This window comes from Heterocephalus glaber, unplaced genomic scaffold (assembly GCF_053883595.1).
Source record: "Heterocephalus glaber isolate CG9 unplaced genomic scaffold, H.glaber_assembly_v1.0 deba00001431, whole genome shotgun sequence".
NCBI classification, from domain to species: domain Eukaryota; kingdom Metazoa; phylum Chordata; class Mammalia; order Rodentia; family Bathyergidae; genus Heterocephalus; species Heterocephalus glaber.
Genome location: NW_028258295.1, coordinates 2,860,425 through 2,888,152, shown reverse-complemented (window position 1 = coordinate 2,888,152; position 27,728 = coordinate 2,860,425). Strand labels below are relative to the sequence as shown.

At 39.8% G+C, this 27,728-nt stretch overlaps 1 protein-coding gene and 1 pseudogene across 3 annotated transcripts in view; both read right to left on the bottom strand.

The window, feature by feature from the left end:
* The window catches only part of Gramd1b (GRAM domain containing 1B), a 251,281-nt gene that overhangs the window by 186,565 nt on the left and 36,988 nt on the right, over positions 1 to 27,728 (bottom strand). The gene's annotated exons all lie outside the window — the stretch shown is intronic.
* LOC101699463 (ras-related protein Rap-1b pseudogene) overlaps positions 5,306 to 27,728 on the bottom strand; it is a 30,376-nt pseudogene continuing 7,953 nt past the window's right edge. The window contains exon 2 of the transcript XR_015451723.1: positions 5,306 to 27,587. The product of XR_015451723.1 is annotated as a ras-related protein Rap-1b pseudogene (transcript). The remainder of the gene's footprint in view (positions 27,588 to 27,728) is intronic.

Genomic DNA, 27,728 nt, shown 5'->3' with positions numbered 1-27,728 from the left:
CCTTGTTTAGATTTTTTGAGACAAGGTCTAACTATGTAGTTCAGGCTGGCCTTGAACTCACTATGCAGCCCAGGCTGCCCTTGAACTTGTGGTGATCTTCCTGCCTCAGCCTCCTGAATGCTGGGACTACAGGCATGAGCCACCAGGCCTGGCTGCCCTTTCTATTTTTTGTTTTGATACAAGGTCTTGGTAAATCACTATGTTGCTCAGACAGCTCAAACTTGTGTTCCTCCTGCCTCAACCTTCCAGAATTCTGGGATTATAAAATGTGCCACCATGCCTGGCTTTCTTTAGTTTTTAACAATTATTTTTGTGTGTTATGGAGAAATAATATTTATTTAATAATGAAAAGTTGGAAACAAATCAAAACATAAAACAACAAAATGGCAAAAGAAATCATAATATTTCCATTCATATATCCACTATTAATTTCAATAATTTATGGTAACATTTGTATACATCTGCAGGGAAAAATTACATATGCATTACATTATGTATCTCTGTGTTTATATATAACATATATATAAACATGTATACATGCTTTTTTATTAAGCAATTTTCTGTATTAAATTAAGCAGTACATTATAGATTTCATTTGTTTATAATAATTAATTGTTCTTAAAATAATAAAGCCAGGCATGGTGGTGCATGCCTGTAATCCCTACACTCAGGAGGCTGAGGCAGGAGGATTGCTGTCAATTTTAGGCTACATAATGAGTTCAAGCTCATAGTGAGTTCAAGGTCGGCCTGAACTACATAGCAAGACCCTGTTTCAAAACAAAACAAAACAAAACAAAGCAAAATAATGAAATATTTAACCTTAAAATGTCAAAATTAAATTTATTCCTCAATTAAAAATGAAAAAATTAGGAATGTGCAAGTGGTCCTTGAGTATTTCTGAATCACTGGGGGACTCTAACTTAAGCCAGTAACTGCTCCATAGCTGCCACAACAAACCCAAATTGTACAGATCACTTCCAGGGGTCACATTATGATTTCTGGAGATCTATTTCTGGGATTGTTTAAACAAAGCTATTATCTTTTTAATGTATTTAATCATTAGCTATCTGTTACAGATAGTCTGAAGGTGTTGGACCTTCAATGAGCACAAAGAGGTGCACAAGACATTTTAGGTGTTCTGTTCACTTTCTCAACAAACCATAGGTAGGCATGAAGATGGCGATGGGTCTTACAGGTAAAAAGTTCAACCTTGCCTGAAAGCCACTGAGCAGATTAGGTGGCAAAGCAGAGATCTGGACTCATGTCTTCTAAGGTCATGTTCTCTGCTCTCTTCACTCTATCACAACCTCTCCCTACATAAAGTGGTCTGAAAGTCTTCTTTGCCAATGTCCTCTTTCTAGATCTTTCTTCCCCTTCCTTAAAGCCCAAGTAACCATGAGTTGTTCAACTGTCAGGAAGAGGGGTGTTTGGCCACACTGCTTTCAGGGGCTCTGAGCTGTAGCGCTCACTACCCAGGGGACCATGACTAGCAGCAGGCTGGTCCCAGGCCTGGTGTAGGCACTGATCTGTGATTCTGGCCTTGGCTTTCTGGCAGTACTAGACCTTCAGATGGAGCATCAAAGGGACATCTGGGCACAGCTGATTTTGCTCCAAAGTATATGTTTCTGCTGTGTCTCCTGGGTGGCCAGGGAAAAGACATTCTTCCCCTTTCCCCAGAGCTGTGTTCCTCCTGTCTACCCTGCCCAGGTGCTATTACATCCCTTTCTTGCTCCTTTTCATTGTATTGTCGTCTCGTCTCGGTAAGAGTCTCCTTCCACTTTTTCTTTTCCCACTTCTGCTTCCCTACACTCCATTCCCCTGTCCCCAACCCTTCTTCCCCTGAGTCTGGATGGTTTGTTCCCTGACCTCACAACCATAATCCTCCTATCTCCAACCCATGTCTGTTAACTCCTAGGTCTCCCTGACCTGATTAGATTGAGACTGTGTCTGACACAGGTTGAAGAAGGAAAGGCTACGGGATAGAGATGGAGAACCTTCCTCTAAACCTGATCTTGTGGGTATATAATCCCACCTCCCCCACAATTTGGACTAAGCAGAACTCACCGAGGGAAAGTCATAGACCTCTTATTGCTCACTGGAGGAATAGGAGAATGCTTGCTGCATTTGAGGAAAGAACATGTTCTAAAGCTTCTTGATTTTGGCTGTTTGCTATGATTTTACTGTTGTTAGTTTTTTTTTTTTTTTTTTTTTTTGAACAACATTTTTAGGCACCTAAGTTAGCAAACTTGAAAGCAGAAACAAGGTCTGTCCTTCCTCCAGGCACAGAATCATGGGAAGTCACGTTAGGCAAAGGCCCCAGAGTTTCGAGTTGACCTGTCCTCTCCACCAGCCCATAATTAGCCTGTGTTAGTTACCATGGGGTCCAGACTGCAGACAAGGTTTAAAAACCAGAGACAAATAACCAATTAATGATAGTGATATCATTCTAAGAAACTCCTGTCAGGGTGTCAGGGCAGGCAAGACAGAACCACAGTGTCCCAGCTGAGACATGCAAGTACTAAAGAGCGAGAACAGGGCATTTCAGGAAGAAATGAGACAATTGACACTCAGCTACCAAAAACCCCCATCTCTCTCTCTCTCCCCCCATTGAAATACTATTACATATATTAACAACATTATCTAATATGCATATATAAATTTATTTTATTGTATATAATATGTAGGAACTGAAATACTGCTACATATATTAACATCACTCCAGTAAGGAATCAGGTAGGTGTCATGTTACTTTATAGAAGAAAGAACAAGACCAGAGAAAATATGTGATCTGCATGAGTCCCACAGTAAAAGGCAAAGGCAGGATTTCCAGCCAGGTGTGTCCCTCTAAATCACTATAATTATCAAAAGAGCTTGTCCAGCAGTTATGTGCCAAGACAATGACTGTTGGGAACCCAAGTCTTCTTAATTCCTGTTCAAATCTTTTTATTACCTAAAAATGCCTAGGTAGCCCAACTATGTAATCAAATCTCTTTTCTGCTGGCTCTTGGTAGAGATTATTCTAATCAGTGCTGCTCAGTCCTTGTCCTATTATGTGTAGTCTTCTGAAGCAATAAATACTGCACTTTTCTGGAGGGTAGGAATGTTCTACTTTTAGCAGCCATGAGCTTTGTCTTCAGAAGTCTAGCTTAGGACCCCTGTCAGCGCAGAGGAGGTGAGGCGCTCTCAGTACACAAGAGGAGGAGGCTTCCAGGCCGCTGTACCACCACCACCTCCCCAGCACAGAGGAGGTGAACTGTGTGGGCACCAGCAGCACCTCCCCTGCCCCATCGAAATGAGAAGACATGTAAACAAGTCTGAAAACCAGACTTCCAGATCGCCTACAGCAACCCCAAAGGGAATCAAGATGGAAAACTCTGATACTCAACCACCTGGACTGCTTGAACTGGAAACAAAAGAGGATCTGGAAAAAATGAAATCAGAAATAATTTCTCACAAAACAGCAGAGATTGTGCTCATAGTGCAAGACATGATTAATAAACCTAGAAAGGAGTTCAATCGCCGGTACCAAAACAAACAAACAAAAAAATCTAGAAAGGAGCTCAGGAACATGATGGAATCCCAACATAGGAAACAAATGGAATCCATTAAACAGATGCAAACAGATTTCCAGGAGATTAAAACTCCATTGAAAGTCTATGCAGCAGAATGAGTCAATGTGAGGACAGAATTTCAGATATAGAAGATAAGATTGCAATTAGTGACCAGGAAAAGAAAAATTGCTTTACAATTGTAAGGGACCACAAGAAATCAATCCAGCAGCTGCTAGATGATGCAAAGAAGAATAACATTGCCTGCTGCACAAACACAAGGACCCGAGTTCGATCCCCAGTACCAAAAAAACCCAAAACTGTTCACAGAAGTGATGGCAGAAAATTTCCCAAGCAAGGGAAAAGAACTCAACATACAGATAAGTGAGGCATATAGGACTCCAACTAGCCTTGATCAAACAAAATCTACACATAGGCATATAATTGTTAAGATTCCAGAAACCCAACAGAAGAACAAAGTTCTACAAGCAGTGAGAGAAAAGAAACAAATCCCATACAAAGGAAAGCCCATCAAAATCACAGCAGACTTCTCAATGCAAACCCTCAAGGCAAGAAGAGCTTGGAGTGATGTATTTCAAGCCCTAAAAGAAAACAGCCTCCAACCCAGATTGATGTACCCTGCAAAATTATCTTTCAAAATTGATAGAGAAGTAAATACTTTCATGACAAAGAGTACCTTAGGAACTTCATGAATACCAAACCAGCACTCCAAAAAGTTTTAGAGAATATCCTAGGAAAAGACAATGAGGATCACAACCCCAAGAAGCCCAGCTGAATGAATCCATAGGGCATGACAAGAAATTAAATGCAAAGGAGGAGAAGCCAACAAAAGAAAAAGTCATGACAATGATAAGTCAATATGTATGAGTTATAACCATCAATGCTAATGGTCTCAATTCACCAATCAAAAGAAATAGACTGGCAGAATGGGTCAAGAAGCAAGATCCAACAATATGCTGCATACAAGAAACACATTTAATTCAAAAAGAAACTCATAGTCTGAAAGTTAAAGGGTGGAAAACAATACTCCATGTGACAGGAACCTGAAAAAAAAAAAGCAGGAGTAACTATCCTCTTTGCAGATCAAGTGGATTTCAAACAAGAATCTGAAACACTCTGGTCCCAAGAATTTCAGATAAGGGATACTCAACTTGTACGTACAAATCTATTGTGAACATGTGTTTTCATTCCTCTCAAGTAAAAACTTAACAGGACTGTTGGTACTTAACAGTAATACAAGAAATTTCTATATTGTTTTCCAAAATGGTTTTATCATTTTATATTCACATTAGCAGTATTAGAAAGTTCTAACTGGATCACACCTAAGCTGACATTTGTTCATTTAAAACTGTTAACTTCATCTCCCTAATGAGTGTATAGTTCAATCTTGTTATTGTACTGATTAGTATTTTTCTGATTCTAGTATTGCACACCTTTCCTTATGCTGTACTGGCTATTTATCATCTTCTTGTGTCTAATTTTTAATTGGGTTGTCTATTAATGAGCTCGAAGAATTCTTTATATATTCTGCTCTTAGATTATATGCATTGTAAATATGGTCTGTTTAAGGACTACTTTTCATTTTAATGATGTCATTTAAAGTTCTAAATTTTGATGGAATCTCATTTATCAATTTTTTTTCGTTTATACATGATGTTTTTTGTATCCTAGGTAGTTCTTGCCTACCCTGAATTCATAAATATTTTCCCTTATACTTTCTTCTTAAAGTTTTATACTTTTAGGCTTTCTTATTTAGGTTCATAGATCCCTTCAAGTTATTTTCATGTACGGAAAAAAAGGATTGAGGTTAATTTTTTATATTCGGATACAAGGTGTTCTAGTGCCGTTTGCTGAAGACACTATCTCTTCCTTGGCTCTTGAATTGAGTTTATATTCTATAAAATGCTAATGTTAAATAATCTTTCAAAACTCAGTGGACCATATATGTGTGGTTCTATTTCTAGATTTTCTGTTTTATTCCAATGATCTATATGTCTTTCCTTATACCAACACTGCCTTGATTACTGTAGCTTTAGAGGAAGTCTTAAAATTAGGTACTAAATGTCTTCCAATACTGTTTTCTTTTCTAGATCCTTTGTACTCCTACATGACTTTTGAATTTCAATATCCAATTCTTCATTTATAGCAAGTATACATAGAGCTAAATTTTTAGATGTGCTTTGTGTTTTCTTTCTTTTTTTTTTTTTGGTAATGGGGATTGAACTCGGGACCTTGTGCTTGCGAGGCAGGCAGTGGAACCACTGAGCTAAATCCCCGGCCCTACTTTGTGTTTTCTAATCCTGCTAAATTCAAATACAAGTTCTAGGGGCTCCTAGAGATTTCTTAGTATTTTCTCTGTAGATGATCATTTCATCTAAATATAAAGAGTTTACTTCTAGGGCCGAGGATTTAGCTCAGCGGTTTTGCCACCTGCTGCGCAAGCACAAGGACCCAAGTTCGATCCCCGGCACCAAAAAAAGAGATTTTACTTCTACCTTGCCAATGATAACCTAATTGTGTCATTTTATTGCCAGACTATTTTGGTTTGGGTCTATGTTTCAGGGATAGGGCCGGGGATTTAGCTCAGTGGTTCTGCTGGCTGCTTCCAAGTTTAACGGATAGATGAAGAGTAAGCATATCCACCCTTGTTCCCCACCTTAAGGAGAAAGCATTGTATCTTCTCCATTCATATAAGGCGTTCTCGCTGGAAGTATGGAGTACATATCTGATCTGTTGAGAAGATTCTGTTCTACTTCTAGTCTCCTGATAGCTTTTACCATGAACAGCTGTAGAATTTAGTCCAATACTTTTTCTCCAACTACTGACAGGATCATATGGCTTTTTCCTTTCCTTTGTTAAAATGATGACTAAAATGTTAAGAGGGGAATGGAATTAATATGAGAAAACGAAGAAATGGAAACAAAGTCTTAGTAAATAGGGAAGGATGGAGGGGTTGAAAGGAGGGTAGGGGAAGGGGGAAAAATAAGAGCCAAGAGAGTATGTAAAGGTGAATATCTCCAATGATGAATGTCATTATATTGTACACCTAAAATGTACCAATAAAAGGATATACAAAAAAAAAAAAAAAAAGAACTAGGACTAGAGGTCCCATTTGACCCAGCTATTCTCCTGCTGGGTATCTTCCCCAAAAGAATTAAAAGAATCACACCACAGCGATATATGCGCATCCATGTTTATAGGAGCACAATTTGTAATAGCTAAAGCTTGGAAACGGGCCAAGTGCCCATCAGCTGGAAACTGCATAAAGAAGATGTGGGGTTTTTTACAAAATGGAGTACTACTCAGCCATAAAGAATGAGAAACTAGAGACATTTGTAGCTAAATGGATGCATATTAGGGCCATCCTCTTAAGTGAAATAAATAGGACACACATGTGTAAATACCGAATAGTTTCTCTAGTGTGAGAAACTGAAAGTGTAAATAAGGATTAAAATGATTAAAATGAATAATTGATAATTTGAAATAGGAAAAGGTCCAAAGGTGTAGGGGTGGTGGGAGGGGAAGCAGAAAAGGAAGAAGGGAAAGGAAAAATTATGAGAAAAGAAAAAAATGGAAACAAAGTCTATGTAAATAGGGAAGGGTGGAGGGGGTGAAGGACACACAGGTGTAATGGGGAAAAAAAAGAACCAAGATACATCATGTATAGGTACAAGCACCAAATAATAAATGTAAATGTATTACATACCTAAAATGTACCAATAAAAGAATTAAATAAAAAAATAAAAAGGGTTAGGGATGTAACTCAGTGGTGCAGCATCCCTAGTTACTATTCCCAGAACTGCCAAATATATATATTTTTTAATTCTTTTTTTGTACTAAGTTTTTGAAATCTGATATATATTTTACACTTATAAGTTGCCCAAGCTGGATTCAAACTTGAACTTGCAACTCTTCTGCTTCAGCCTCCCCAAATTCTAGGATTACAGGTGTGCACTGTTGCACCCGGGCAAAAAAAAAAAAAAAAAGATAACTTTTGGGGTGGATCTTCCAATGCTGAACCAACACTGCCATCCCTATAATAAAACCACTTTCTACATACTGCCAGATCTCACTTCTAATAGTTTGTTTTGTTAAACAAATTTCTATCTATGTTCATACTTTTTTCTTCTATTATCTTTATCCAGTTTTGGGATTAGCACAATGTTGATTTCCTAAAATGAGGGGAGAAGTGTTCGTTCTTTTTTCTGCTTTAAATGTTGATATAATTTATCAGTTAAAATGTATACTAGCCTATTGGTGTCATATAGATAGGTTTTCAAGCTAGGAATATACTTTCTTTAATAGGTGCTATTCAAATTTTATATTTCCTCCAGAGTTAGTTTCATTAATTTGTCTTCCAAGGTACTTCTTAGAAGTTGTCAAATGTATTTCAAAAAAGATTTTTGTAATATATTTTCTATATCCTTTTAAATTCTGTAAAATCTGTGGTAACGTCTCCTAGATCTTGATATTGTAATTTTAAAAATGTATAATCGATATTGCATAATAGGAAGAAAAGGTCTAAAGGAGCAGGGGAAGTGGGAGGGGTAGGGGAAAGGAAAGAAGGGAAAAGAAAAAATATGAGAAAAGGAAAAAAATGGAAACAAAGTCTTTGCAAATAGGGAAGGGTGGGCAGGGGAAGGGGAAAAAAATAAGAACCAAGATACTCATGTAGTGGTACAAGATCCCAATGATGAATGTAACTGTATTTTATACCTAAAATGTACCAGTAAACTTAATGGGGAAGGAAAAAAGAAGTCTAGCTTAGGAAAGTACAGATCTGAATCTTCACAGGCTGGGGCAGTATTAGTGTCAAGAGGCAAAGCCATCTGGCATGAACTCAAGTTTGACAATTTAGAGGTCATCCAAATTATCCTACCAGAGTCCCTTTGTATCTTGGAGAATTCCATTTATTTCTAGTTGCTCACTACTGCTAGTGCCTCAGTGCACAGGTCATCTTGCCAAGACTTTCAGTCTGCACTAGACAGTCCCCTGGCTCAAGCACTGTAGGAGAGGAAGTCCCCAAATGTGTTCTCATTCAGTTCTGCTATCCCTTAGAAAGCAGTGAGCTGTCACGTGCCATCCATATATACATTCAACTCATCCAAGCTATTGTGAAAAATAAGGAAGACTCTAATCCCTTGGTTGGACAATTATTCATTTCTTGGACCCAATACTTTTTCTTTCTTTCTTTCTTTCTTTCTTTCTTTCTTTCTTTCTTTCTTTCTTTCTTTCTTTCTTTCTTTCTTTCTTTCTCTTTCTTTCTTGAGACAAAGTCTTGCTGTGTAGTTCAGGCTGCCCTTGAACTCATTATCTAGCCCACACTGGCCTCAAACTTGAGGCAATTCTCCTATCTCAGCCCCCTGAGTGCTGGGATCACAGGCATGCTCCACCACACCTGGCTTATTTTGCTATTATATAGTGAGAAACTGTATATTTAGAATTAGCCAGCTGGACTCAGTTTAAATGATCACAATTTTGTTGGCAACATTCAAAGCATCTTAATCAGGAGCCAGTGGACATACCATCTTCTCTCCATCAGGCCTGATCAGGGCATTGGCTTTGGGCCACATCAGTGATCAGTGCCACAGAGGTTCCTCACAGCCTGCTGGATCTGGTACTTGTTGGTCTTGACAGGCACAATGAACACAGCTGTGCTGTCATCTTTTATCTTCTTCATGACAGACTCATGGTCAAGGGTTCCATGATGGCTTGGTAGTCAAGCTTGCTTCCCCAACAGCCACTCTTCTCAAGGTGTTTGGGCTGCCTCCAGAGTTACCACGTAACTGCTGGACAAGCTCTTTTGATAATTATAGTGATTTAGAGGGACACAGCAGAGCCACAGTGTCTCAGGCCACTAGGAAGTAGGTGACACAGAGATCTTTGTTGTGTGGCTGTGGACACCTTTTAGCATTCACTTTGTAGTTTTCAAAGCCATGGCTTTTGTTTTGGTTTGGGGAGGTGCAGGGACTTCCTTCTTTTGGCACCATTTGGTAAAAAGGTCCATGCTACTTTTAACCTAGCCTAGACCTTGTCTCTACACCCAATAAGAGCGGCAAGGGGAGTTCTCAGCTGTGCAAAAAGTTAGTTGCAAGGACATAACAAAAGGGAAGTAAAATCCCAACTGGTTTTCAGTATCTGCATAATATCCCATGTTACAGCTCCCTTCCATTTCATTTAATTTTTTATTAGCATAACTGAGAAAAATGGGTCCAGAAAGGCTGACCCATTCCGGTTTGCCCAGGATTCATCATCAAGCTATAGAGGCAGCCCAATACTAGTAATCCAAAGTTTAAATACAACACCAAATGCATTAAGAGGCCACTTTCCTAAATCCCATTCATAGACATCTGCATTCTCTGATCATAATGTCTAGAATTTTCACCTTATGATAAGAAAAAAGTCTCATCACCTGAGATTCAGGACCATGCACAGCCACCTCAGGGGACAACAGGCCACTTGTCTGTAGGCTATGAACAACCTGGACAATGAGCCCCTGGAGAGGAGAGGCTTTGTCTTGTTGAAGATTGTGGTCATACAGCCTAGTTCAGAGCTTGGTACATAAATGACCCTTGATACCTATGAAATCAATGAATACAGCTGCACATTTAATTTTATCAGATGAGAAAGATAAGCTCCCATCAATTTGATTACTGGCCTGGCAATTGGAACTGAATGGTTGTAAAAGATCATTAAACTACCTCTATTGAAAACTGCCAAGCTTTCAGGCAGAACAAGGTGCAATCACCTGGTGATATGGAAAACAGGTCCTTAATGCCCCCTGGTGGCCAGGATGATTTTTGTTTGTTTGTCTTTGGTACCGGGGATCAAACTTGGGACCTTGCACTTGCAAGGCAGGCGGCAGAGCCACTGAGCTAAATTCCCAGCCCTTGCCAAGATGATTTTTGATGCCAAGGTGCCTAGAGCTCTCCTAAGGGTTTCCATTTAAGCATCCTGAGAGCCAAGAGAGTTTTCAGGCTTCATTGACCGACCCCCTCCTCCAAACCACAGTCCTTGGTATGTGGGCCACAGAGATGCAGTTCCACTCTGGAAGGCCTCAGGAGAGTCATCTCATCTCTTTCCTGAGAGCAGATGGATATGTCAAGTAGTAAAAATTGAATGCTATAAAGTGAATTGCCATATAGTGAATTGTTTGAGCTTTCAAGAGCTCCTTGAAAAGAAAGACCGGTGAAAGAAAATAATAATTCCAGTCTGGAATGTTCAGATTTCCAATTATTTGAGGATTTCAGGTCAGGTCACCCTTCTTGAGTGCAAAAGACCCTCTGAAGGTCTTTCAATCCTTATATTGGTAGCATTCCATGAATATATCCCCACTTCATGGAAAGGAACACCAGGAATCCAAAATTATTGAAAAATGAACAGTCTATTCTCAAACCTTCAGAAGATTTGTTGCTTTTATTTTTGTTTTAAAGGCATGGTAAAAGAAAAAAAATCACCTGAAGTGCTGCAGGGAGGGCCAAGGGAAATATCATGAGCAGAGGGATGTTTATATTTTATCCCACAGCTGACTCTCAGCAGCTGGGACAGGAAGTGGCACACTGATACATGTTTGCTGAGGGAATGAAGGAGCTGCACCTAAGGATAAACAGGCATTTTTTTTTTGTTTTGCTTTTTGTTTTGGTACTGGAAATCGAACTCGGAACTTTGTGCTTTCAAGGGAGGCAGCCAAACCACTGAGCTAAATCCCCAGCCCAAACAGTCACTTTTTGATAGAAATTATTGCATATTAGTACCATCTGCATTACTGCATAGTGGTCAATCTTTATTTGGAAAGGAATATTATCTCTCCCATTGAAAATCCTTTATTAAAAAGGTTGAATTTTTATTTATTTTAAAATTATAGGCTATTCTGGGTGTTGTGGCAGACACCTGTAATCCCAGAACTGGAGAGGCTGGAGCAGGAGGATCACTGTGAGTTGGAGGCCAGTCTCAGCTACATAGTGAGTTCAAGGGCAGCTTGAACTGCATATTGACACCCTGTCTCAAAAAAAAAAAAAACCCAAAAAACAAAACCCCCCAAAAGATTATAGGCTATGAAAGCTAAAGGAAACCTTATAAGCCATCATTCTGATTTGTTATTTGGTTTCATCCATCTACTTTACAGACGAGAAAAATGAGGCTCAGTGAGGTTAAACAACATTCCATAAATTGCACAGCTATTTAATGGCAGAGCCTACAGTGAATCCAACTTTTCACACCTCAGACTCCTTAAAAGAGCAGTGATGATCAGTTTTTGCTGTCATCCATAGTAGGAAATACGTACAGTGTGACCCTGTACACACAATACTGATAAGAGTTGAAGAAAATACTTTCCCCATGTAATACCCTGGCCTGTTGTGTATTCTATTCTACTTCATTTTTAAATAATATTCTAGACAATTTACTAAATTGATTTTATAACCAGAAATTTTAAAAAAACCTCCACTGTAGCATTTGGGGGGGGGGACAGGGTCTCTCTATGTAGTTCTGACTGGCCTCAAACTCGCAGTGATCCTCCTGCCTCAGCCTCCCAAGTGCTGGGATTACAGGCGGGTGCCACCATAGCACCTTGCCTACAATGCACTTAGTGTTTGTACAAGGCTTAAGTCCTCCAGAGTCTTCTGCCATGAAGAGAACTAGGGTGATCAGCTTCTTGTACTTCTCTGGCCAAAGATCTTAGTGTCTGGAGTTGGTGCAGCAGTATCTCCCACTGTCAAGTTTCACCTAACTCTCCAAGAGCCCAGTCCAAGCTGCCCTCTTTCCTGCCAGGGTAACCACAACAGTGGATTTCAGGGAGCCCAGAGTCACTAGCAGCAGCCTTGTCCTCGGCCTTGATGGGCTGGCTAACCCACAAGTTGGGCAGGATGTCTGTCAGTATCTCCCCTTGGCCTCTCTGCTGCCGTCACTCTCCCCCTGCCCCTGCCCCATGAGGGGGGAACGAGGGGGCTGGAAGAAGAGCAGAGAAGGCTCGGGCACACAACCGGGTGAGTTTGCCAAGGTCATCAGCTACATAAACAGTGTGAACAGCGGGACTGCGAGCAAAGGGACTGCTGGGTAGTTTTTAGAAGGTGGCAGGCAGGCTCTCTCTCTTTCTCTGTTGCAATATATTCTCTCTTCTCCTACTCCCGTTTGCTCCACCATCCCTTTCCCTGATCCCTTCTATTTATCAAATTCTCTCCCTCACTACCATTCTCGTGCTGATAGCACGGTGGAGAGATGGTTTCTTGGCTATTCCCCTTCTAACTGACAGGTTGGAACTTTCTATTCTGACTTCCCGTTTTCCTGCTGCGAAATCAGCAAGACGGGATTTGGCAAGAGGCTGCTCTGTGGCAGCCAAAGCTGAAAACCTCCTCACAGCAACCTGGGCCCATTCCCACGGCTCCCTGGCACCAGGCAGTTTCCAGGGTTGGTAGCTCAGCCCCTTGCAGAAACAGCGCAGAGTCTGCAGGCTGCCCCCCCTCCTTACGAGTGAGTTTCAGCTTGGGGCAAGGCTCATAAGGGTGACCCTGAGTCAAGAGAGAAGTTCAGTGATGCTTTGAATAGTTATTGATTGCCCATTTCATATTTTCTCCCAAACTCTTCTTTTTGTAGTGCTGGGTATCAAGCCCAGGGCCTCATACATGCTGAGATGCTGAGTACCTTGTACTACTGAGGTACATTCCCAGTCCTCATGAACTGTTTTTGAGACTAGGGGGTCCATATTCTGGGTTCTGCTCCTGAAAAGAGATGATGAGAATGCAGCAAGGAGGCAGGAGAATGTCATTCTGACTCTAGCTTGCAGCTAATGTACTGTGATCTTGAGCCAGTTATTTAACCTGTCTGGGTTTCAGTTACCTCACTTTTAAAATTCGAAGCTAGATTTGATTTGAATTTTTTGAGACAGGGTCTCATCGTCATGTATTTCATTCTGGCCTTGAACTCACTAGGTAGCCCAAGCTGGTCTCGAACTTGAGGTGATCCTCCTGCGCCTCAGCCTCCTTAGTGCTGGGATTACAGGCATGTGCCACCACACCAGGCGAGACTAGATTTTAAAAATAACAATGAACTGACTGTCTTCCATGGTTACTCTCAATTGTTCTAGGAAGTAATTTATTGTCTTGAAAACTGTCAAACTAAAGCATTTATCCTTGCATCCTGTATCCATTATAGCACTGGGTAATCAAATACTTGTTGAGGGAAAGCACATCCTTTAAAAGGTATTCCAACAAATGAATGAAAACAAAACAACGGAGTTTTACAATATTGCAACATTCAATGAATCAGGGAATCTAGACATTGAGCACCAAGGGCTACTCATACCACAAAAGGAGCGACAACCAGACATTTTGTGCTTCCTGATGAAAGAACGTTAACACCTCCCATAATCTTGCCAAAAAGATCAAACCTAGTTGTCTCTAACTTCTGGATCCAGCAACCAGTCTGCGTGAAATGAAGAGTACAGAGACCACATTGAAATGCACTCTGAGTTTTCAATCAGCAAACTGCACTGAGAAACTGTAGGGCAAAAGCCCACTCTGGAACCTAAAGTTTAACAAAAAGAAAAGAGAAGCCAGATGAACCTATATAGTAAAAGAGGCTTCTAAGACATGTCTATATTTTTTAATGGGAAGGACTATAAAGAATGCCAGAGGGTCACAGGTGGCTGAGAAGACTAAGGAAATGACTGCATTGAGGGAAGGGAATAATTCCTTAAGGAGAGGAAGGAGGCTGTGGCTGGATTGCGGCACACAGGCATCCGAGATGCCTGTATTTCTTGTGTGTCATTTCCTGTATCTATATTTTATTTTACAATAGGATGACTTCTAAAAATGACAGACTAGAAAAAACACTTTTAATTCTTAAAAAAAACTAGGATATTGGCATTCTGAAATTCTAAATCGGGAAAGCTCTTGGGGTCACTATTGTGAGAGCAGCCATGAGAAAATCAGCAAGTAGGAGAGCAGAAAAGCTCAGATTGTTCTGAGGAGGAGCCAGGGAGATCTGGCCTCGAGTTCTGACTCTGTTTCCTGCTTTCTGTGACACCAGGAAGTTCAACTAACCACTCTTATCTCATATTCTTCATCTATGTAGTGGGTGTGAGCACAGGTCCTACCAGGGCCTTGTGATGACTCCTCAGAGTTCTTAGCATAGACACTGGTGCATAGTTACTATTTAGTACAGGATAGTTAATCGTAACAGCTATTATTATTACCTTTATTATTGTTATCTATCTGGTTGTTAGGAAACCTCTAACCAGAGATAAACTATAGGGCAGATTTCTTCTTCAGAAGTTGAGTGTGAGAACACAGCCCCTTTGGGGGCTTTAGTGCCTGGGGTAGTTGCAGAAGGTGTCATTTAGTCAGCCTTCGAGTGATATCTCTCCCCACTGTGACACCCAGTGGGCTGCTATTTTTTCAATTCATTCTTCCTCAGTAAACACTAAATCTGGCATCTACCCTAGGCTGTACTTTTTCCTTTTGTGGTATTGAAGATTTAACACAGAGCCTCGAGCAAGCTAGCTACCCTAGCACCCTACCACCAAGCTACACCCGCTAACATTTTAAATTTTATTTTGAGGCATGATCTTGCTAAGTTGCCCAAACTGGCCTTGATCCTCCTGCCCCAGCCTCCTGAGTAGCTGGGATTACAGGCATATGCCACCATCCACAGCCCCTTACCCTAAACTATTCTCATTGTAACCCTTCAGATTAGTGGCTAGCCTGTCCTTGGTGCTTCCAGTGCCAGATGGAGGACTTCTCAGGGCACCACTTGCTATTTCCATCCGACACAGGGGCCATGTAGTGAGAAGGAGGCCATCAGGACAAGCGACTCCCACAGGAGACAGCAGAGCACAAAGCTCATGCCACACCCCAGGAGACTAGAAGCATTAAGGCCAGGGATGGCAGGCACCTCCTGTCAGGAGGCCCAGGCTGCCTCCAGCAGAATGGCCAGATGATTTCTGCTTTTCCACCTCTTCAGAGAGAAAATAGGAGACTCTTGTGCCATTTGGGGCTATAGCTAGTCAATCACCGTTCAGTTATTGTTAAAGCAATTCCGTCATATCTGTGAGACAGTGAGAAAGTTGTTTAGCCTCACTGTACCTTCATTTTTTCATCTATAAAGTGAGAATAAGAATCTACTTTGTATGGTAGTTATTGGGATTCAGTAAGTTCAATAATAGCAGAGGGTGGGGGTCTGTTTTCAGACTTTCTGAGTCAAGTAACCATGGGAAATAGGTTTCACTTCTCTATGTCTCTGGCTTTTTGACTAGAAAATAAGAGTAATAATAATTCCCAGCTTTCTGCACAGCAAAAGGAACAATCAGTAAAACAAAAAAGCAACCTATTGCACGTGAGAAAATATATACTGAATGTTTATGTCTCCTCCATAATTCACGTGTTGAAATCCTAACAAGGATTGATATTAAGAATTAGAAAAGAAGAAGTAAGGCCTTTGTAAGGTGATTAGGTTATGAAGATGGAGCCCATAGGAATGAGACTAGTGTCCAAAGCACCCCAGAGAGCTCCCTCAGTTATATGAAAAGGTGCTCAGCATCACTAATCACTAATCATTAGGAAAATTCAAATCAAAACCACTGTGAGATATCATCTCACACCTTTTTGATGCTATTAGAAAAAAATAACATGTTGATGAAAATATGGAGAGAAAGGAACTTTTGGATACTATTAGTGGGGATGTTAACTGGTGCTGCTACTGTAGAAAACAGTGTGGAGGTACCATAGTTTGAATAAGTGTCCCCAAAGGGCCATATGTTAAAGGCTTGGTCCCCATCTGTGGTGGTAATGGGAGACTTTAGAAGGTGGGGACCCAGGAGAAGGAAGTCAGGTCACTGGGGAGTGTGCCTGAAAGGATATTGGGACCCAGGCCCCTTCTTCTCTCTGTTACCTGGCTGCCATGAGGTCACTGTTTCCCCGACCACATGCTCCTACCACAATGTACTGCCTCAAGATAGGCCCCAAAGCACCTGGCCACCTGGCTATGAACTGAATCCTCTAAAACTGTAAGCCAAAGTAAACCTTTCCTCTTATGAGTTGATCATCTCAGGTATTTTTTTACAGTAATAGAAAGCTGATAAACACAGGTTACTGAAAAAATTGAAGCTAAAACTACTAGTTTATCCAGCACTCTTACTTCTGAGTATTTATTCAAAGGAATTGAAATGAAGATCTTGAGGAGATGCCTGCATTTCCATGTTTATTGCAGTGTTATTCCCATAGCAAAGACATGGAAGCAACCTAAGTGTCCATTAGTGACTAAATGGATAAAGAAAATGTAGTTTATACACATACAATGGAATATTTCAGCTCTAAGAAAGAAGGAAATACAATACATGGATGAGCCTGGGGGGACATTATGCTAATTGAAATAAGCCAGGCACAGAAAGATGAATGCTGCATGATCTCACTAATATGAGGAATCTTAAAAAATTGAACTCATAATAACAGAGACCAGAATGGTCATAGTTGCCAGTGGTCATGATTGTCAGGGAGAGGAAATGAGAGGTGTCAGTCAAAGAGTATAAAGTTTTGGTTATACAAGGTAAATAAATCCCAGACATCCACAATATCATATATTACAGGGTCTATAGTTCGGGATACTGCATTGAATTCTTAAAATTTTGCTAAGCTCACACATACACACACAAAGTAGGGGAGAAGAAATTTTTGGAGATAATGAATAGGTTTACATCATGGGTGTGTTCCTGTCTCTAATCTCATCAATTTATATAGATTAAACATGGATGGTTTTTTTTGTTTGCCAATCTTATCTCAATGAAGTATCTTTTAAAAAGATATCCAGCCAGATGTGGTGGTGCACGCCTGTAATTCCAGCACTCAGGAGGCTGAAGCAGGAGTATTGCTTTAAGTTTGAAGCCACCTTGTGCTTCATAGTAAGCTCAAGTCCAGCCTGAACTACATAGTGAGACCCTGACTCAAAAAAAAAAAAAAGTCCAAATAAAAAATAAAGAAAACAAATGAATGGCTAATAAATACGTGAAAAGAAGCTTACTGATATTAATCATCAGGAAAATAGAAATTAGGACACAATGAGATACTTCAACATATTAAAATTGCTAAAATATAAAAGTTTGAAGTACTAAGTGCCAACAAGGATATGTTCATTGAATTCATGCAAGCACTTGAAAAACTGTCAGTTTCTAAAATATATATTTACCAAAAAAAAAAATATCAGGCTGGGGATTTAGCTCAGTGATGCTGCCACCTGCCTTACAAGAACAAGGTCCCAAGTTCCATCCCTGGTACTAAAAAAAAAAAACCACACACACACACAAAGCAAATAAAATATATATTTACTAGGCAACTAAGCAACTTCACTTTCAAGTATTTTCCCCAAAGGAATGATGTTATGTTCATGCAAAGATTTGCACTTGAATGTTCATAGCAGCTTGTCTTGTAATAGCCCAGATCTTGAAAAAAAAAATCCGAAGTCCATCTGCAGGTGAACAGATAAAATTATGGTCCATTCTAACAATGGACTACTCCCCCCAAATAAAAAGAAATGAGTTACTATTGCTTGCTGCAACCTGGATGGATCTCAACTCTATTACATATGCTGAGGATGAGAGGCCAGACATGAAAGTACACTCTATGTCTATATATAAAAAATACTAGGGTAGACAAAGTTAATCTGTTGTGACTGACATAAATCAAAGATTGCCTGGAATCTTTTCTTGATTTTTTGATTTTTTTAAATTGGATGAAGAGATCACAAGAGAACTTTATAGGGTATGGAAATATTCTATACATTGATTTTGGTGAGATTTATGTGCACATTTGTTAAAACTCATCAAGCTGTGTTTTTATATATAAGTTATACCTCAATGAAGTTGATTTGAAGAAAAAATTAATACCTATCTTGCTGGATTGGTGTGAAACAATTGGAGAAGGCACATAAAGATCTTGCCTTTCACAAAATATTCCACAAACATTACCTATCAGTATCTCCCTAATGCCAGATTATGAGCAGTTTCTGTTTTTTTCTTCTTTGCCTAAAGGAGAGAAAAATGCACAGAATCTTCTAACAGGATATGGAGATGCTCTCTGAAGCTAAATTCCTATCCCCAGGTACTGAGTACCCCTACAGACCATGAATAGTACCCTTGGGGGCAAGGACAAACAGGTCTTACTGGGTTTGCCACACCTGAGAGGGCAGCAGAGCAAGGACCAAAGGATACAGCACTTCTACATCTAAGAAATGGAGATGAATAAGAAAGTGAAACAGCCAGCAGACTTTCTCAAGGGAGAGGAGTCCAGAGTGATAAGGAGAAGAAGGAAGCTTCCTCCCCACCATAGTGAGGTACCCTCATCAATCCAGCCTCAGTTTTTCCAAACAATGGGCAAACCATTACTAATGAGAAATAGCAGCTAAAGCCAATTGAGGGACCAGAGTTTGTACAGTCCTTGTTTCTAGCTGCCTTTTCTCTCTGACACTTCCTTTCAATCTCTTAATAGTTCATCAGGACAGGAAAACATTTTGAACAGGAGGCCCTATTTGACAGATGGATTGTAGCCAGAAGAGATACAGAAACTTATCCATGATCATCCAGCAACTTGGATCTCTTTGTCCCCATCCAGGCCTCATAGTGAGCACGGGGCTCTCAACCCTGACCAACCACTAAAGTCACCCAAAGAGCTGTAACAAATATTCTTGGATTCATACACCAAGGCTGCAAAATAGCCCTGGTCACCAGAGACTAGTAATAAGGGCTGTAGTGAACCTGAATAAACAAACTCTTTGACATAACCTTTATCTTTCACAAGTGTCTACATAATCTCTCAGTAATAGCTCTAGAGTTTGCTACCTTAGTCCAGACATCCACTTGTGCTGTCATTCTGAGGTAGGATAAAAGAAATAGAAACTAGGTAGAAAGGAGACAAGGAAATTGAGATTTTGAGGTTGTACTTTTAACAAAAACTGTAGCTTCAAGTCAGGCCTTTTTCCCTTCTAGGAAACTCACTGGAGGAAATTCCTAAAGGACCTTTTACAATAAGCCTGAAAATGTGGGCACTGGACCTGTCCTTTTCACCTAGAAATTGTACTTCCTTCACCCCAAGGAAGCAGCAATTTTGGTGGGCAGCATACTTCAACTTCAAACACATATAGATGGCTTGCATTGTGACCTGACAGACAGTGAGAATACACATCTTGATCACCCATCTTGAAGACACCCCTGTGAATGCACCCCAGTCTGGCTTGTAATGAGTCTCACCTGCTCCATTCTTTGAGTGCATGCTAATAACCCCTCCTCATGTCTCTTTCACTGAAGGGTCCTGAAAATTCTTTTTTCCACACCAGGAGTCAGTGAACCTGCAGACTTATTTTAAAAGTGTGGGAGAGGTTCCTTATTTCATCCTTGGGACCTCACAGACCCAGCTTGGTGACAATTCCTTCACAGATTTATTGGTCTTTATCTAAACAATGTGAAAGTATTATGCTTTGGTCATTTCTTTGGACTTTACTTGCATGTGAGGATCCTCACATACCACCAAAATTAATCAAACTTTTGTTTTTCTATTTAATCAGGTCTTGTTAGTTGGCTTTATAGAACTAGCCAAAGAGCTCACATAAAAACTAAAAGGGGTGAGGAAATCTTTCTCTCCTACTCTTGTAAGAAAAGAAAGGTTGGCCATTTCCCTCCATGCATTTCCAAAATTTTATTATTTAATTTTGTGTTTCAACTGTTTTAAAAAAGCACTTTTGAGTGGTTTCTTTCTTATTGTGAAAATCAACTGTATCTTTACAGAGCTTTCCTTTCCCAGAATCTGTTTGATTTCATTAAAGTAGAGTTATTAAGGACCTACAACATTCAATGGTTTATACTGAACTGAGATTATGGCTAACTGAGCATAATGTGGTGCTATACTCAAGGGGTTATAAACTTGTATGGGGGTGCTATGGTCTGAATGTTTGTCCCCTCCAAATTCCTACTGAAATTTAATTGCAGTTGTTAATGGTACTAAGAGATGAGAGCTTTAAAAAGTGGTTAAACTATAGCAACTCCATTCCCGTGGGAGACATTGGTGCCATCTTTCAGCCTCTCCTTGGGCTCTTCCACCCCTCTGCCATGTGAGAAGAGTGTTCCTCCCCACTGGAGGACACACTGTTCAGAGGACCAACTTCTAAGAAGAAGTTGGGCCCTTCCAGACCCAAAACCTGACAGTGCCTTGATCTTGGAATTCCCAGCTCCTGGAACCAAGAAATACATTTCTATTGTTTATAAATTACTCGGTTTGTGGTGTTCTGTTGTAGTAATGCAGACAGGGAAGAGATAGATAAACAAGGAACTACAAAATAACTTTATGCCAGATGCATGGACATACTTAGATGATACTGAGCACATAGAAGGTGTGTGAGAACTACTGGAGTCTGAGGGTGTAGCTCCAAGGGAGAGGATATGCCTAGCACGTGCAACACCCTGCATTTGGTCCCCAGCATGAAAAAGAAGGAGGAGGAGGAGCAGGAGGAAGAGGAGCAGGAGGAAGAGGAGCAGGAGGAAGAGGAGGAGGAGGAGGAGGAGAGTAAAAGGAGGAGATGGAGAGGAGAAAGAGTAGGGGAAAGGGGGAAAGAAAGGAGAATTGGAGAAAAAAATGAGGAGAAGAAGAAAATGGGGGTGGTGTGGGGAGAAGCAGGGAGAAGTAAGGGAAGGGTAAAAGTTACTGTGGAGGTTTCAAGATAAAATCAGTGAGGTGGGAGGAGGTAGCAATTGCAACCTCAAAGAAATCCATAGGATGTAGAAGTTGAGAAAACAGTCCACCTGCAAAATGGAAAAAGCATATCCAAAAGCAAGAATATGCTAAATGCTGGGCGTGTTTGGGAAACACAAAATAGTATCTCTTGATGGAGCAGAAGGAATATTGATACTGATAATAAGACAGAAAAATTATGAGAGCGCTATTGCCAGTATTTTTTTAAAAAGCAACAGACAAAATAATGTTCTAATTCTTAATTGGTAAGCCAAAGGATAACTATAATTCCTGTTCTCCTCAAGATCACAATAATTTGTGTCTCTGGTTCATGCCTAATTGTTAGTAGTAATCCATTTAATTCTCAAAATTGCTCTGGTTTGGACAATAAATTATATGATTATCTTAGCAACAAGAAACTTTTAAATTCTTTAAAAAGAAATCGAAAGTGTAGAATGGATGATCTTATCAGAGTTGCATTCTACAAAACCCCTTGGGTGGCTGCATGACAAAAGGGAAGGAAACAAAGATAATTTGAGGGTTCTAAGTTTACTGTAGCAAAAGTGGAGAGAGCCGAATGTGGTAGGCAGCCAGCATAACAGCCCCAGTGGTCCTCGCCTCCTGGTATCAGCCCTTGTGTAGATGTTGGCCACAAAGAATGGGGCCAACCTGTGACCCATAGGGTGGTACAGAAATCACAGAATGTGACTTCTAAGATGAGCTCCTAAAGACACTCTCTGTATCTCTCTCTCTCTCATCACTTACTAGGGGATAATCCAGCTGTCATCTTAGAGGGACCCCAAACAGCCACATGGAAAGATGGACACAATGAGAAATGAGGACCTGTCATTGCCAGCCCCATAAGCAAGGCGTCTTGGAACTGGATCCTTTGGCCCCCATCAGTGCTTCAAAAGGCAGCAGTCTCAGTGGCCATCTAAGCACAAATCATGATAGACCCCAAGCTAGAACCTTCTGTCACTAGTTTTCCAAGTTTCTGACCCAGGAACCTATGGGTCTTAAAGCATGTTCATGCATGTTCTTATCTGCTAGGTTCTAGGTAATTTGCTTTATGGCAACACATAATAATCCATAGAATAAAAAGAAAGGGACAGAAGTAAATTACATAGCGAAACCTACAGTAAATGGCATTTGGATTCACATCCTAGCTTCTCCCCTATTAACTGTGTTACTGAGGAAATTACTTAATGTATAGAAGCATTTTCATCCATAAAATATACAGGTCTGACTAATGATCTTCCATGTCCCCTCTGGCATCCAAATTAAATAATTTCATTATTCTATGATCACTGCACTTATTAGTCACAGAACAGTGTTCAGAAATTATCCTATTATCTGGAGGGCTCTGTGCATTCTGCCCTCTTCTTATTCAACAATTTTATCAATGATTGAGTGGAAGATACAAAAGTCATTCTTGTCAAAATTGAAGAATGATGTGAAACCCAGAAGGAGAGTCATCATGGTAACTGAAGAAAAACATGCCTAAAAATCTTGAAATCTTAGAACAATGAGCCAAATATATCATTAGGAAATGTAACACTGACTCCTAGACAGCCTGAGGAGTTCTGAAACTTTGTCTATAGGAGCTTGAGAATATAATAGGAGTGATAACAAACAGTTAATAGAATAAACTATTGCCAAAGAATGAAACCTTGCCTCTCATTTCCTGAATTCATGAACTCATTCAGCAGTCCCCCAAGCAAGGTGCTAACCATTAGGATGATAGCAATGATCAGCAAATAGGGCTACATTTATAGAATGATGCGACCTAAAAATAAGGGAGGAAAGAATCCCATTTTCATCTTTGCTTTGTTGAATCATAGATAAATACTGACCACAGTGCCATAGCTTTATAGACAATCCAGATTTTGGTTTGAGGATAATTACCAGAATGGATGTGGGACTGAAAATAGTCAAAATCAAGTATCCTTTATTGAGTGGATTCTCTATGCCTTGTCTATGAACAGGATGTTCAGAGGAAAGAGAGGATGGCTTAGGCAGAATCTTTTTTTTTTTTTTTCCTTAGGCAGAATCTTGACAGACACCAGTACATAAAGGACAAGCAGAAGAGTAGGATGTGCAAAAGAGGCTGAGAGGGAGTCTCAAGAGCAATAGGAGAAAAACCTGGGAACTGGAACAAGAAAGCGTCACAAAGGTCAAAGACATTTCAGCTGGAGATTTGCTTCTCTTTTCAACCTCCTCTTTTTTATTTTTTGGTCCTCCTCTTCTTTTACTGACTTACTGACTCTTACCTAACTATGTGGGTCTTCTGGTTGCTCTTCAAATATATCACAGCCTTCTCGACACTGAGTCATTATCTTTGCTGCTCCCACTAAATGACATGCTCTTTGCCCAGATCCAAGATTGGCCCAGGGCCTGACTTCATTTGGATTCCACCTCAGATGTCACCTTCTTCAAGAAGACTTCATTGATCAGCCAAGCTACAAGCATAACCCTGCATCTTAGCCTGATTTGTTTCTTCTCTCTGCATTTACTACCCATACTCTGACTTTGTAACTTTACTTGCTCCTTTATTTATCATTCCCCAGCCCCATGAACACACACACACACACACACACACACACACACACACCACTGTGGCTTGATAAGAGCAGTGATTCTGCCTACCTTTTCCCCTGGTGTATCCACACTACATAATACAATGTCTGGTATGTAAGAGTCTAGTTAACTATTTGGTAAAAGATTTGATTAAGAAAATCAAGATGCTGCATGGGACTTGGTAATTTTAATAAAGGAAATTTCATTAAGTGATAGAAGGACAGATATAAAGGGTTAATGGATTAAAGCAGCCCTGAGAAGGCAGGAGGGAATGAGTGCCAAAGCACTGATGGTGAGAGAAGAGGAGGACCATTGCTGCACTTAGGTATGCGGTTAAAATGTTGAAGCATTCCTTATTTCAATAACTTCAATTTTATTTTTAAAATAGTGCTAAGGAATTTATAGACTGACCTGAAATGGGGAAAGTGGTGGAGCTGAATTGATAAAAAGTGCAATAAAGAGGATTTAAGTATTTTTGTTTTTTTTTTTCAATTTGCTGGGTCATGAACGCAGGGCCTTGTTTTCTTATCACTGAGCTACACTCTCAGCCCAAGATTTGAAAATGCCACTGTGAAAAAAAGAAAGATAGTGCTGGGTTGGGAAATAAGTTTTATGTGTAGCAAGAAGGGCTAAGTTCAGGTTAGGAACTATACTTTTAGAGTGCTACCAATCCAAGCCCTTGTGTTGCACTCGGCAGACTGGGGGAAGGGAAGGTGGGCAGCCGCTTGGACCTAGGGCTGGGTTGCAAGTAGTTTCAACAAAGGGGCAACAAGCATGAGAAGTAGGGTGTGCAGAGGAAAGTGGGTGAAGTAAAGGCTCATGGAATGGAGTAGGGAAGCCAGGGAAGCTCAGGGAAGCTGTAGATGGGATCATGCAGACCTGTCAGCAGGCCCATGTAGGACAGAGTGCAGTGGCATACCACTCTATCACTATCAACCTGGGGCTGGGACAGAGGCATTATTCCATATAGGAAGTGAGCAATGGGGTTGAGGCAGAAGAAAAAGTATCTCTCTTCAAAGAAATAGAGAATTTCCATGGAGAATTATATTTGAAATATATTCTGTATGAACTTTAGTCTGATCAATAGAAATTTTAAAGACATTTGACCTAATGTTAAAAAATGCCAAGAATCATAGCAGGAGTCAAAATTTATAAAAAAGATAACAACCTCTTTTCAAGAAGGTAGATACCCAATTCCAGAGATGTTCAAAGACAGATTGAGGGGAGGAGGGATGGGGAGAGCCTGGTGGTGCCTACAGGATTGGGGAATTCCTTGGAGGAGCCTAGAGGCAGGCAGGATGTGCAGAAGGGGACCAAATAGGACATAGTGTTCCTGCTTTACTCAACTAGAGAAAATCTACACATGCAATGTAATTGGACTCCTGCTTAATATTTTAACAGTGTTTTGTATAAAGAAATGAATATCAAAAACCATTGGACCAGATGATTTTTAAAATTCTTTGAAAACAAGGAGGCCCCTTTTAAAATGAATTGATTTGAAGATATGTGAGCTATTTTAAAAAATGAATTGTACATTTTGGAAGAGTTTTATACTGTATTTGCAAAAAAAGTTGCAGAGCTAATACATGGAGTTCCCATATACTCCATACTAGTTTACCCTAGTATTAACCTCATGCATTAGTAGGGTATATTTGTCCCAATTATTGAACTAATATTAACACTATGTATTAACTAATGTCCACACTTCATTCAGTCTTCTTTTGTTCTTACCTAAAGTCTTTTTTCCTTTCCAGGAACCCATTCCAGACACCAATTGCATGTTTTGTCATATCTCCTTAAGCCTTTTACTGACTATTTCCTCAACTTTTCTTAGTTTTGATTTTTTTTTTTTTTGGCATGGCAATCCAAATTTTTTGAACTACTGATGCTAAGTTATACAAAATTGCACCACTTTAATCAAGGCTTTTAGTTTACATTTGGCCACCTCAAAGTAGTTGTAACATTAGGTTGGTCAGTTTAAATACTGTGGCTCCCTGTTGGATAGACACACAATCTTTACCCTCAAATGTTAATGCATACAAAGCAATAAGGCATTGTTAAATAAAACAGCAATTGTTATTGCAAATTAGGCCTTGTGACCAATTACACATGATTAAAATTATTTCCCACATTTACATCCATAGTACTCATCCACCATTTGACATCTCAACCAAAACGTTACACATGTGAAACAATCATTAACAGGAAAAAATACTAAGCCTGTATATTTGGTATTGCAAATACACTTATGGGTGAGCAAGCAAGCGATTCCCAGTGAGAATCTACAGCTGTAGAAGCCTAAAAATGATTTATAAAATGGTTGAATCATTAAAAAATTGTTTGAAAATATGCACTTCTTGTTGTAGATCCCCACTGTACACACAACTATAAACATTGTTCTCTACGAAAACAAAAAAGGAAACATATAATAAAGAAATTTGAAAAGTCTGGACTTTTCCTTCCCAACAGATATTAAAGGCAATGTCTTTAATCTAAGACATTATACTGAAAGAACTATCATATTTTAAAGATGAGATCACTGTCTCTACAGGTGTTTGAAAAATTAAAAAATTATACAGCTGTGTTAATCAAAGCACTTATTTCATACAATACAATGATAATGACCTTGATTTTTTAAAAAAAAATTACAATAAGCTACAAGTATCAAAGAAGCAAAGTTATCTGGAGTAGTCTATACAGGAGCTCTTTGGACTTTCTCTTATTAAGCTAAAATAGTGGTGCTTTTAGGATTTACATTATTTTACTCTCCAATACAAAGTATGGGGTGTGTTAAAGTATACAGTACACCATTTTCATACATGTACAACATTGCTGGATGAAGAAATGTCTTTTAGCAGTAATACTGGATGTAGCCTCTGGTTTTGCCAGCTGCATACTCTAGGACTATTATATAAGTAAAAAATCTCTCTTGTGATACTGGAAAGTGATTAGAATGTGCAAACTGATATAGTAGTTTTCATCCACCTCTTAAAGGGTACCACCACAGGAAAGTTTGTTTAAGATGTTGGTAGGTTTAACAAAGTTGGAATGCTGGAACTGTTGAATTGGGCAACAGTTCTTCAGATCTGGTTCAGAGCTACAGTGCATTTAGTATATTAAAGCAGGTGACATGACGACTTTTTGTGGGCCTTCCCAGGCATTGGAGTTTTTCTATTAATTTGCCACACTAGGTCATAAAAGATCTCATTAACATTTATTTTTTATTTTGCAGAAGATTCTAAGAATGCATAGTTGTTCCACTGTCTTGCTATATTTTGACCTTGTTCCTTTCCTACAACTCTTTCATCTTCCTAGTCACGTTTATTACCAACCAGAATCATCGGAACATCATCAGTGTCTTTAACTCGAAGAATTTGTTCTCTCAGATCTTGTAAGTCATTAGATGTGGACTGTTCTGTGATGGAATAAACTAAAGCAAAGCCTTGTCCATTTTTCATGTACAAATCTCTTGTTGCTGTAAACTGTTCCATTCCTTCAGTATCCAACATTTCAAGCATACACTGCTGTGCATCTACTTCAACTTGCTTCCTATAAGAATCTTCTATCGTAGGATCATATTTTTCAACAAAAATTCCTTGAACAAACTGTACAGTGAGAGCAGACTTTCCAATGCCTCCTGGGCCAAGAACAACTAGCTTATACTCACACCATGACTCCAACTTGTCAAATTGAGTACTAGGTAAGCCCAGGTTGGTCTCCACTTCCTGGAGATCCTCTTACCTCAGCCTTCCCGAGCACTGGTATTACAAGGATCCATGACCATGCTTGGCTCTCCAGCTTTTCTATAGTGAACCTCTCCCGCTGCCACTCTCTTGGGCTTGTTTAAACGCCCAACTTTGGGTGAGGCTTGACAATG